We start from the raw sequence: 11,883 nt of genomic DNA on the forward strand, positions 1-11,883 counted from the left end.
TGGTTCTTTGTATTGGATGCAACTTATGTCATAAATCTTGTCCATGTAACCAATAGACCTGTACCCACAGTGATTGTTGTGGTCACAGACAAGTCTCCTGAATTACCTTACAATGGTTGTGTAAATGTTATACTTGGAGTGAACTGTTGGATAATGGGAGTTGTGCTGTTTGATTGGAGAAATAACAAGACAGAAGATTTCACGTGGTGAGAAGCCAGTGAATGTTGTTGTGTGGAGGGCCCAGGCATTGTGTGGAGGGGCCAGGCGTTGTGTGGAGGGGTCCAGGTATTGTGTGGCGTGGAGGGCCCAGGCGTTGTGTGGAGGGGTCCAGGCGTTGTGTGGAGTGGCCAGGCGTTGTGTGGTGTGGAGGGGTCCAGGCGTTGTGTGGAGTGGAGTGCCCAGGTGTGGCGTGGAGGGGTCCTGGCGCTGTGTGGAGTGGAGGGGTCCCGGCGTTGTGTGGAGGGGCCCAGGCGTTGTGTGGAGTGGCCAGGCATTGTGTGGAGTGGAGGGGTCCTGGCGCTGTGTGGAGTGGAGGGGTCCAGGCGTTGTGTTGTGTGGAGGGGTCCCGGCGTTGTGTGGAGGGGCCCAGGCGTTGTGTGAAGTGGAGGGGTCCAGGTGTTGTGTTGTGTGGAGGGGTCCAGGTGTGGTGTGGAGGGGTCCAGGTGTTGTGTGGTGTGGAGGGGTCCAGGCGTGTTGGTTCACCAGATGCAGAAAGTTAATCTGCAGCTGGAACAAGCAATTATGAAGTCAATTGTTGACTTCAGCACCATGTCTGTTGTCGTGAGGGGTCTGGAGACGGTTTTCTAAACAAACTCTCCAGGATGAATAAAAAGCTGTGGGAAGAACTTGGCAGGTCAGGCAGCATCTGCAGAAGCAAAGATATAGTCGGCATTTGGGGTTTTAAGGCTGCATCCAGGACATTGCCAATGCCTTCACTTATCTGCATTATGAGTGCTTTAGTCTTTAGTGCTGCTAAACCCACTGGTGCCATCCAGAGGACAAACTCAGGACCAGTTCCCTTCATCTTCAAACCGGCATCTTCACCCCTCCACTCAACAACCATCCCTTGACCTTCCTTCCAACCACCCTGTCTCCAAACTTCCCTTCCTCTCCAAATTCTTCACCAGGTATTGGCCGATAAATTGGACCCCACAATAAAGCTGGACAAATCCAGTCCAGCTGATGACCAATCAGGCTGCTCCCAATCATTAGGAGTTGTCCACAGTGCGGGCAAGTGTCACTTCCCCTCCAATAATCGACTTGCCCACGCTCAGCGTCGGTTTCACCAAGATCACTCGGCTCTGAATCTCAGCCTTGGTCCAAACACAGAACAAAGAGCTCCAGTTCTGTGCCAGATCCCCACACTGAGCCACAGTTTGACCGGGTTCAGACACACGACTCTTTGGAGGGTTCATCCTCCCCTTTGTTCTCTCGGTCTCTCAATCGGTTCCATGACCCTCCTCCACTTGTTTCAGGGCCACCCTTCGTCAGTAAGTTGCTGATCGATTTAATGTAGTTGTTCCGACCCAGGCTGTCTGCCAACTTCCAACACCACACTACTGTTTCAGTTATTGCTCTGCCATTCACTGTGGGTACCATAATCTGGTCCAGCACATTCTTCACCGTCAGCTTTGCTTTTGACTTCACTGACCAGTACTTTGCAACTTGAGCCGACAATATTTCAACATAAATATTTTAGAACTGGAAGAGGGGATTTTGTACTTTACCCGTCCCCATATCTGACTTTACTCAGATAGACACAGACACAAAATAAAACAACTCAGATCAATGGTGAGTCCATCGAACAAGTCGGTTTATTAGAGATGTACATCGGGAAGCGGTGTGAGCAACCTAAGCAGCTTCAAAAACAGTAACCGCAGAATGTTTATACCATCACTAGACCAAGTTGGGCCCAAACCTCTCCTGCTTTGGTGCAGCACCCTCTCCTTCCCCTCCCCTCCCTCCCCTCCACTCTCCCCCTCCCTCTCCACTCTCCCCCCCCCCTCCCCTCCCCCTCCCCATCCTTCTCCCCCCTCCTGCCCCCTCCGCTCCCCTTCTCCACCCCATCCATCGTCCCCTTCCCCCGGCCCCCTTTTTTCCCCTCCCCCTCCTCCCCTCCCCATCCCCTCTCCCCTTCCCCTCACCTTTCCCCCTTCCCCCTCCTCCACCACCCTCCTCTCCCCCCTTTATTCCATCATAACGCAATGATTGGTGGAGGAGTTGAAATAAACCATCATTAATCAAGGTCTCTGTAATCTTTCATCTTTGTCTTTCCCCAAAGTTAACTTTAATCTTGGGTTTTTTGTTATTTAGAAACCTTCCCATATATCTAACATGTAAATATCATAAACCTCCAGGTTCTACTTGCCAAATGGAGTCCCCTCTTAAAAGAGATGGTTTCACCTTTGGGAGACTAGCCTGCTACACACAGTGACGCAGAGCAGCTGTGATGCAAGATTGCAACAGATAAGAACCTGGACTGATAAGGAAGCCTGCTTCACAGCAGAATGCTTCAGCTTTAGCTATTTTAACTACATTCTATCTTGGCCATTTTCCCATCATTCTCCCCAGTACATGAGCTCCAGGGTTAACCAAACTATAACCTACTCAGCTTCCATACAATTTTCAAAATCCCCAACAACAACAACCTTTAAAACACTGTCCTGTCACGGCCAACTCCATCGCCCACCAGTTCCTGGCCAATGGCCACTCCAAAGACACTGACAAGAACCATTATATGGGGAAAAATAACATACTTCATGATGGATTTATCTTTGACACACGCATTTACAACAGTTCATCATGAATGCAAGAGTGCAGAGCAGATTAACCAGGATGTTGCCTGGGTCAGAGAGCTGCAGCTATGAGCAGACTAGACAGTCTGGCTTGTTTTCCCTGGCGTGGTGGAGACTGAGGGCCAACCTGATTGAAATGATGAGTGGAATAGCTTTGTCTGATGGGAAAAAAACATTTTCACCCGGAGGGTGGTAAGAATGTGGAACACACTGCCTGGGGCGACAGACATTGTCAGAATAGTGTAGAAATATGGAGCAGGCGGGACCATGACGGTGGGTATGTACATGCTGGGCCGAAGGGCCTGTTTCCATGCAGAATGACTCTGTGACTGCTTCTGCTCAAAGCCCAAAGCATTGTCCTGTCACGGCCAACTCCATCGCCCACCAGTTCCTGGCCAATGGCCACTCCAAAGACACTGACAAGAACCATACTTGTTCTGTCAAACAGGAACCCACTGACCTTTGGGAAGCTCCAGGGGCTGATGGGCACCTGATGGGCACCTGTCTCCAGGTGCTGATGGGCTCCAGGTGTTGATGGGCACCTGTCTCCAGGTGCTGATGGGCTCCAGGGGCTGATGGGCACCTGTCAGCACCCTTTTCCTCTGCAGAACTTTCTTCTGTCATCTCTCAACTGAAATGTGGAAAAGCTCAGGGTCCTGATAACATTCCCCCAGAATTCCTGAACCACTGCGGCCCGAAATGCCCGGCCTCGCTCCGTGAGTTTTACTCATCTTGCCTCATTGGTCAGTCCATTCCGAAGACCTGGCGGAAAGCCACCGTCATTGTGCTACCAAAACCAAACAAGCCTGTGGACAACCCAAGGAATTATTGGCCCATCTCACTCCTCTGTGTCCCGTACAAGCTCCTCGAACGGCTTCTCCTGGACCGACACCATCCAATCGATGACCCTCAACTACCCGCCGAACAAGCCGGATTTAGGCGTGGACGCTGCACCACCCTCTCTCTCTCCCCCCCTCTCTCCCTCCCTCGATATGACTCTCCCTCTATTTAGACAATAGACAATAGGTGCAGGAGGAGGCCATTCGGCCCTACGAGCCAGCACCGCCATTCAATGTGATCATGGCTGATCATTCTCAATCAGTACCCCGTTCCTGCCTTCTCCCCATACCCCCTGACTCCGCTATCCTTAAGAGCTCTGTCTAGCTCTCTCTTGAATGCATTCAGAGAATTGGCCTCCACTGCCTTCTGAGGCATGTGTTCTCACTCTTCCATTATCACTCTCTCCCAATTGCTCTTGATCTCTCTTTCTCTCAGTTATCTCTCTCTTTCTCTCTCTCTCTCTCTCTCTCTTTTCCTCCACCATATCTCTATGTTTTGCTCTTTCTTTCAGCAATAACCTTTGTTTGAACGACACAGAGCTGGAGACAGATACTTGTGCTGTTCATGAGTCAGGGCTTCTTGTTGTGTGTCTCCTGCCGGTTCCCTGTTGGTTCCCAGCACCGCTCAATAAACAACACCTCTCCCCTTTGGGTTAAACTTCCCTTCGCTGGAGCACAGGGTTTATAACCTCACATCAACACAGAAGATAACATTTACCCACTCCAGGGTGAAGTAATTGGTTCAATCGATTCAAGGAATTATTCAGAGACGAAAGAGATGGCAGATGATGGAATCCTGAGCAATCACAAAGTGCTGGAGAAACTCATCGGGTCAGGCAGCATCTGTGGAAGGGATGACCAACGTCTTTATGGGTCTGGTTCGTTCTCCACTCATATTTCCAACTGATCTCTATCCAGCTGCTTGCGTTACAATCTTCCTCAATATCCACAAGTCTATTAATTCTCGTCTCGTCTGCAAACTGTCTAAAAAACTGTTACAATTGTTTAGTTTCGTTGGGTTGCTGTTAATTACTTAAATTATTGCATCGTATGGGAGGTGCCCATTCCCAATCTCGTTGTACCCCTGGGTACAATGACAATAAAGATATATTGTATTGTATTGTATTGTATTAATAATCGAGCAATCTACATTGTTGATGTGATTCCCAAACAACTGAAGTCCACATTGATCCCTGCAGAACACGACTGGTCAGAGACCAGTTAACATAGAAACATAGAAAAGAGGTGCAGGAGGAGGCCATTCGGCCATTCGAGCCAGTACTGCCATTCATTGTGATCATGGTTGATCATCCACAATCAGTAACCTGTGCCTGCCTTCTCCCCATATCCCTTGATAAAGAGTAAAGAAGTTCTTCTGCAGTTGTATCGGGCCCTGGTAAGACCACATCTGGAGTATTGTGTACAGATTTAGTCTTCTAATTTGAGGAAGGACATCCTTGTAATTGAGGCAGTGCAGCGTAGGTTCACGAGATTGATCCCTGGGATGGCGGGACTATCATATGAGGAAAGATTGAAAAGACTAGGCTTGTATTCACTAGAGTTTAGTGGATACTAAACTTGTATTCACTAGAGTTTAGGGGATCTTATGGAGACATATAAAATTATAAAAAGACTGTCACGCTAGATGCAGGAAAAATGTTCCCAATGTTCAGGGGAGTCTAGAACCAGGGGCCACAGTCTTAGAATAAAGGGGAGGCCATTTAAACCCGAGGTGAGAAGGACCTTTTTCACCCAGAGAGTTGTGAATTTGTGAAATTCTCTGTCACAGAGGGCAGTGGAGGCCAAATCATTGGATGGATTTAAGGGAGTTAGATTGAGCTCTAAGGGCTAGTGGAATCAAGGGATATGGGGAGAAGGCAGGCACGGGTTATTAATTGTTGACGATCAGCCATGATCACAATGAATGGTGGTGCTGGTTCGAAGGGCCGAATGGCATCCTCCTGCACCTATTTTCTATGTTTCTCTGTTTCTAAGTCAATGTTCATACCCCTAGGGTGTAAACTGCCCAAGTGAAATATGAGGTGCTGTTCCTCCAATTTGCACTGGGCCTCACTATGACAATGGAGGAGGCCCATGACAGAAAGGTCAGACTGGGAGGGGGAGTTGAAGTGCTGAACCACCAGCAGATCATGTTGAAAATCAGCCTTGTGGAACTGTATCTCACGGGCTGGGAGACTGGTGGAGTAACAGTAAATTTGTCTCACGACCATCATGGCAATTTCTGGATGAAGAGTGTATCAGTGTCCTCCAGGACTGAGACTGACATTGCCCAGGTGAGAACTCCTTGGCATGTGAACAGTGAGGTACCATTAACCTTACAGAATGGGGCTGATGTCTTTGGCAGATCCATAGTGGATGCTGTTTAATCCACTGAGTCTGCCAGTCTCCAGATACTCACAGATAAGCTATTCTTCATCCACACAATCAATTGGCAACTTCTTGAACCTTATCCACACCATTGCAATAAAACCCTCCCCAACTTACCCCCTTGATCATCCCACACGTGTCCAACCTGTTCATCTCAATGATCATCTCTCCTCCAATTCCTGCCCCGAGCCTTTATTGCCAGAGTATTCAGAATGGTGATGTGGGATAAAATGTGACTGAGGAGAAAGAGGAAGGCTCATTGTTCACAACTCTCTGGGTGGAAAAAGTTCCTTCTCACCTCAGTTTTAAATGTCCTCCCCTTTATTGTAAGACAGTGGGCCCTGGTTCTCTAACTTCAGATAGTTCCTCTGTCCCTCTCTTTCCTTTCCCAGTTCTCCCACTAGTATTCCTGTCTCCTACTACATCCTATCTTTGTCCCGCCCCCCCCCCCCCCTGACATCAGTCTGAACAAGGGTCTCGATCTGAAACATCACCCATTCCTTCTCTCCTGAGATGCTGCCTGACCCTCTGTGTTTCTCCAGCATGTTGTGTCCACCTTCCATTTAAACCAGCATCTAGTTATTTTCCTACACTTCCTTAAAAAGCATTTTCACCTCGGCCACATCAGCATTATGGTTGCCCTCAAAGGGCCGGTTGTAACTGCCCCCCTTTCCCCCACTCTCTTTGGGAGGGGAGAGTGAGGGGAGTGAGGGGAGGGAGAGTGAGGGAGTGTAGAGTGAGGGGAGGGGAGAGTGAGGGGAGGGGAGAGTGAGGGGAGTGAGGAGGGTGAGGGGAGGGGAGTGAGGGGAGGGGATGGGAGGGGAGAGTGAGGGGAGGGGAGAGTGAGGGGAGGGGAGAGTGAGGGAGGGGAGAGTGAGGGGAGGGGAGAGTGAGGGGAGTGAGGAGGGTGAGGGAAGGGAGTTGAGAGGAGGGGAGGGGAGAGTGAGGGGAGGGGAGAGTGAGGAGAGTGAGGGGAGAGTGAGGGGAGGGGAGAGTGAGGAGAGGGGAGAGTGAGGGGAGTGAGGAGGGTGAGGGGAGGGGAGTGAGAGGAGGGGAGGGGAGAGTGAGGGGAGGGGAGAGTGAGGGGAGTGAGGAGGGTGAGGGGAGGGGAGTGAGAGGAGGGGAGGGGAGAGTGAGGGGAGGGGAGAGTGAGGAGAGTGAGGGGAGAGTGAGGGGAGGGGAGAGTGAGGGGAGGGGAGGGGAGAGTGAGGGGAGGGGAGAGTGAGGAGAGTGAGGGGAGGGGAGGGGAGAGTGAGGAGAGTGAGGGGAGAGTGAGGGGAGGGGAGAGTGAGGGGAGGGGAGAGTGTGGGAGGGGAGTGAGGAGGTGAGGAGAGTGAGGAGGGTGAGGGGGGAGGGGAGTGAGTGAGGGGAGGGGAGGGGAGAGTGAGGGGAGGGGAGAGTGAGGGGAGGGGAGAGTGAGGGGAGTGAGGAGGGTGAGGGGAGGGGAGTGAGAGGAGGGAGGGGGAGAGTGAGGGGAGGGGAGAGTGAGGGGAGGGGAGGGTGAGGGGAGGGGAGAGTGAGGGGAGGGGAGAGTGAGGGGAGTGAGGAGGGTGAGGGGAGGGGAGTGAGAGGAGGGGAGGGGAGAGTGAGGGGAGGGGAGAGTGAGGAGAGTGAGGGGAGAGTGAGGGGAGGGGAGAGTGAGGGGAGGGGAGGGGAGAGTGAGGGGAGGGGAGAGTGAGGAGAGTGAGGGGAGGGGAGGGGAGAGTGAGGAGAGTGAGGGGAGGGGAGAGTGAGAGGGAGGGGAGGGGAGAGTGAGGGGAGGGGAGAGTGAGGGGAGGGGAGAGTGAGGGATGAGGAGGGTGAGGGGAGGGGTGTGAGGGGAGGGGAGGGGAGGGAGAGTGAGGGGAGGGGAGAGTGAGGGGAGGGGAGAGTGAGGGAGGTGAGGGGAGTGAGGGAGGGGAGGGGAGAGTGAGGGGAGGGGAGGGGAGAGTGAGGGGAGGGGAGAGTGAGGGGAGGGGAGAGTGAGGGGAGTGAGGAGGGTGAGGGGAGGGAGTGAGGGGAGGGGAGGGGAGGGGAGAGTGAGGGGAGGGGAGAGTGAGGGAGGGGAGAGTGAGGGGAGGGGAGAGTGAGGGGGAGGGGAGTGAGGGGAGAGTGAGGGGAGGGGAGAGTGAGGGGAGTGAGGAGGGTGAGGGGAGGGGAGAGTGAGGGGGGGAGGGGAGGGGAGAGAGTGAGGGGAGGGGAGAGTGAGGATAGTGAGGGGAGAGTGAGGGGAGGGGAGGGGGAGAGTGAGGGGAGGGGGAGAGTGAGGGGAGGGGAGAGTGAGGGGAGGGGAGAGTGAGGGGGGAGAGTGAGGGGAGGGGAGAGTGTGGGGAGGGGAGAGTGAGGGGGGAGAGTGAGGGGGGAGAGTGAGGGGGGAGAGTGTGGGGAGGGGAGAGTGAGGGGGAGGGGAGGGAGAGTGAGGAGGGGGTGAGAGTGAGGAGGGGGGAGAGTGAGGGGAGGGGAGAGTGAGGGGGAGAGTGAGGGGAGGGGAGAAGTGAGGGGAGGGGAGAGTGAGGGGGGGAGAGTGAGGGGAGGGGAGAGTGAGGGGGAGAGTGAGGGGGGAGTGTGAGGGGAGGGGAGAGTGAGAGAGTGAGGGGAGAGTGAGGGGAGGGGAGGGGAGAGTGAGGGGAGGGGGAGAGTGAGGGGATGGGGGAGCAAGCTACAAAGCTGTGTGGCAGGGGCCAGCTTTGGTAGGTCAGGTGATTGGGACAATATGTTGACAGGAGAGAAGCAATGGTGTGGCAATTAAAGAATTAACCCACAGTTCATAACAGATAGAGCCATTTAAGAAACATTTAAGAAACATCAACATCAACTACAGAAGAAAGTGTGTCCAAGCGTGGCCATTGTTTAAACAAAAAGATCAGAAGAAACTAACTGGCCCAGATAGAGTTCCTGGCCATGTCCTTAGTCCTTAGTCAGCTAGTATTCACGAACATCTTTAAACTCTCCCTTCTCTGTTCTGAGGTACCCACCTGCTTCAAGAAGTCCACCATCATCCAGGTGCTGAAGAAAACCCAGAGCTTATGCTTTAATGACAACTGTCCAGTGGTTTTGACATCCACCATTATGAAATGCTTTGGAAGGCTAGTTGGGAAACACATTAAAAACAGTCTACCAAGCAGCCTTGACCCACTATAGTTCACCTACCACCACAACAGGACCAGAGACTATATATTCTCTCTGACCCTATATTGGTAGCTGATGGAAGAGTGAGTGGAATAAATGGATGCGTTTTGGATTGGCAATCAGTAACTGGTCTGATGCCCCAGAGACCAATGCTGGGACTCAACGATTTTTCATCTACAGTTCTGACTGGGATGAAGGGATCTAGTGTGAGAGTCTTGAGAGAAACTTTCTGTTGATCCGGAGATAAGCGAGTTGGCAAGTTCTGGGCGCACACAGCCTGCAGAGGGATGTGGTGGAGTTGGCAAGGAGTTGGCAGATGAAGTCTGCTGTGGGACAATGTGAGCTTTTCCATTTTTGAAGCAAGATTGAAAAAACAAAATATCACTTAAATAGAGTGAGAGAACTGAATGTTGTGTTACCAAGGATTCACGTAGTAGAGGACGTGAAGCACAGAGTTAGCATGCAGGTACAGCAAGTAAATGGGAAGCTGATGGGATGTTGACCTTTATTGTGAGTCTAAGTAGGGAAGTCCTGCACTTTTACTGGTTGGCGGTGAAAGTGTCGCTGGAGTACGTGGACAGTTGTGGGCTCGGGGTTTCAGGAAGGATCTACTTGTACTGTAGGACAGAGAAGGTTCATGAGATTGTTTCCTTTGATGAAGGGCACAGTTGTCCCCCAGAGGTGACATCTAGGACACAGGTGTTCTTGCGGGAGTTTGTAGCAGTGTTTGTTCAGTGTGTGTTCTCATGCTGTGTATCTCTGTCCTTCCTGGACTCCAGCAGTCTCCCAACCCGTGTGGTGCAGTTCCACAAGACTGGGTTTCTTTGAAAAGTGGTTGAGAGTTGGGCCAGTTACAGTGGTTTAAAATGTTGGTTTGTGTTGGGCAGTCCAAGGGTGAACATGACTGGGCCAGTTTAGACTTTGCTATGGTTTACTATTGGTTATTTATTGACAATGTCTCTGGCAAGACCAGCATTTGTTGTCCATACAATGGTGGTGGGGAGAGACTGCCTTGAACACTACATTCTTCTTGTGAAGTTATTCCCACGTTGTTGGGATGGATGTTCCAGGGTTTAAACCTGGTGAGGATGAAGAGACATCAGCCTGACTTGGAAACATAACTTGGAGGACAACCTGTGGCTGGTGTTGCCTGCTCCCCTCTTGATGGAAGGGTCACCTAACCACAAAGTAAAGGGATGTTGTTTTCAGTGACATCTACACCATTTGAGGAAATGACAAAGCAAAGTGCGGCTGAACAATGAAAGATGATTTGATTATGTTTTAAACTAAAATGCTCCAGTGATCTACTTTTTAAAAAAACCACTCTCTGACTTTAATCTTGCCCCCTCTTCTTTGACATTTGCACCTGGGAAAAAGATTCCGACTGTCCCTCACATCATTTTGTTGCCTTCCGTTAGGTTCACCTAAATTTCAAATGCTCCAGGGAAACAATCCAAGTTTGTACAACCTCTTCTTAGAGCTAATAGCCTTTTGTCAATGCAGCATTCTGGTAAACCCCTTCTACACTCACTCCAAAGCCTCTTCATCTTTCCTGCAAAAGAGCTATGCAACTGCATGCATTACTCGAAGGGCCGAATGGCCTACTCCTGCACCTATTGTCTATTGTCTATTACTCCAAATGCAGCCGAGCCAGTGATTGAAAGCTGCAACATGACTTCCTGATTCAGAAAATCAAAGACCAGACCTGTGAAAGTTAAGCATATCCTAAGGCTTATTTACCACTCGATCTATGTGACTACCATTCTAAACTACTTGACTACAGTGTTACTGTGGATCGCATGCATCTGAATCTTCAGGATCAGCTGACCATGAGGATCCTTAACATCTGCCTTCCTAAAGTTCAAGTACACAACATCCACTGCTCTACCATCATTAATCACCTCTGTCGCCTGCTCAGAGCTCTAAATCAATCAGGTTTAGTAAGAAATGCTCCCCTGTTGCAGGTTTGGAGGGAGGCTCAGCCACTGGGACAAATCCGAGCCCATCGGCACAAACGTGTGGTCAACACTGAACTGCCAGAAAAAGCCTGAGTCAGCCAGTACCACCTCTGAGGCCAAGACTAAGTAACCGTGGCAAGCCTGAGAACGCCAGTGCCTCGTACAAGGGACTACACCCACACACAGAGCAAGGACGGAGCCCCCAGGGTAAGCCTGGGGCCACCAGCGCCACCTGTTCAAACCCAGTGATTGAGACCAAAGATCAGGCTTAGGTCAGGCAGAAGTGGAGGGGGAAGCACAAGGTCGCAGTGCCTTCAAGACCAGGACCGAGCTCCCGCAACAAGCCTGAAATTGCCAGGGACAGCCCGCTTGTAGACATGACCTTCCTTGTCATTACAAATAAACTACAGTGCACGTGTGGGTAATATGAGTGCTGACACGGCTACATCCTCAAACCCCACACCTCATTAATCTTCTGCAAAGAACACAGCACCTACTCACTCTTGATATTAAACTGCCCGAACCTATCGGTATACCCTACACTGATCTCCAGGTCCTTCTCCTTGGTGAATATTGGTGCAAAGTGCTCATTTGGTAATTCACTGACATCTTCTAATTCCAAGCATTAAGTTCCTCCTTTGTCCGTTTGGTCCTGCCTTCTCCTTAGTTACTCCCTTGTTTTTTAATGTATGTCTAAAATGTAATGAAATAGGAAGCGAGAGTGAGAGGAGTGAGAACACCAAGTGGGTGAGAGTGGTGTAATGTTGAGTTACTCCCACCATATCCCACAATCTC

The sequence above is a fragment of the Rhinoraja longicauda genome, chromosome 1 (genome assembly GCF_053455715.1).
Source record: "Rhinoraja longicauda isolate Sanriku21f chromosome 1, sRhiLon1.1, whole genome shotgun sequence".
In the NCBI taxonomy this organism is placed as follows: Eukaryota; Metazoa; Chordata; class Chondrichthyes; order Rajiformes; family Arhynchobatidae; genus Rhinoraja; species Rhinoraja longicauda.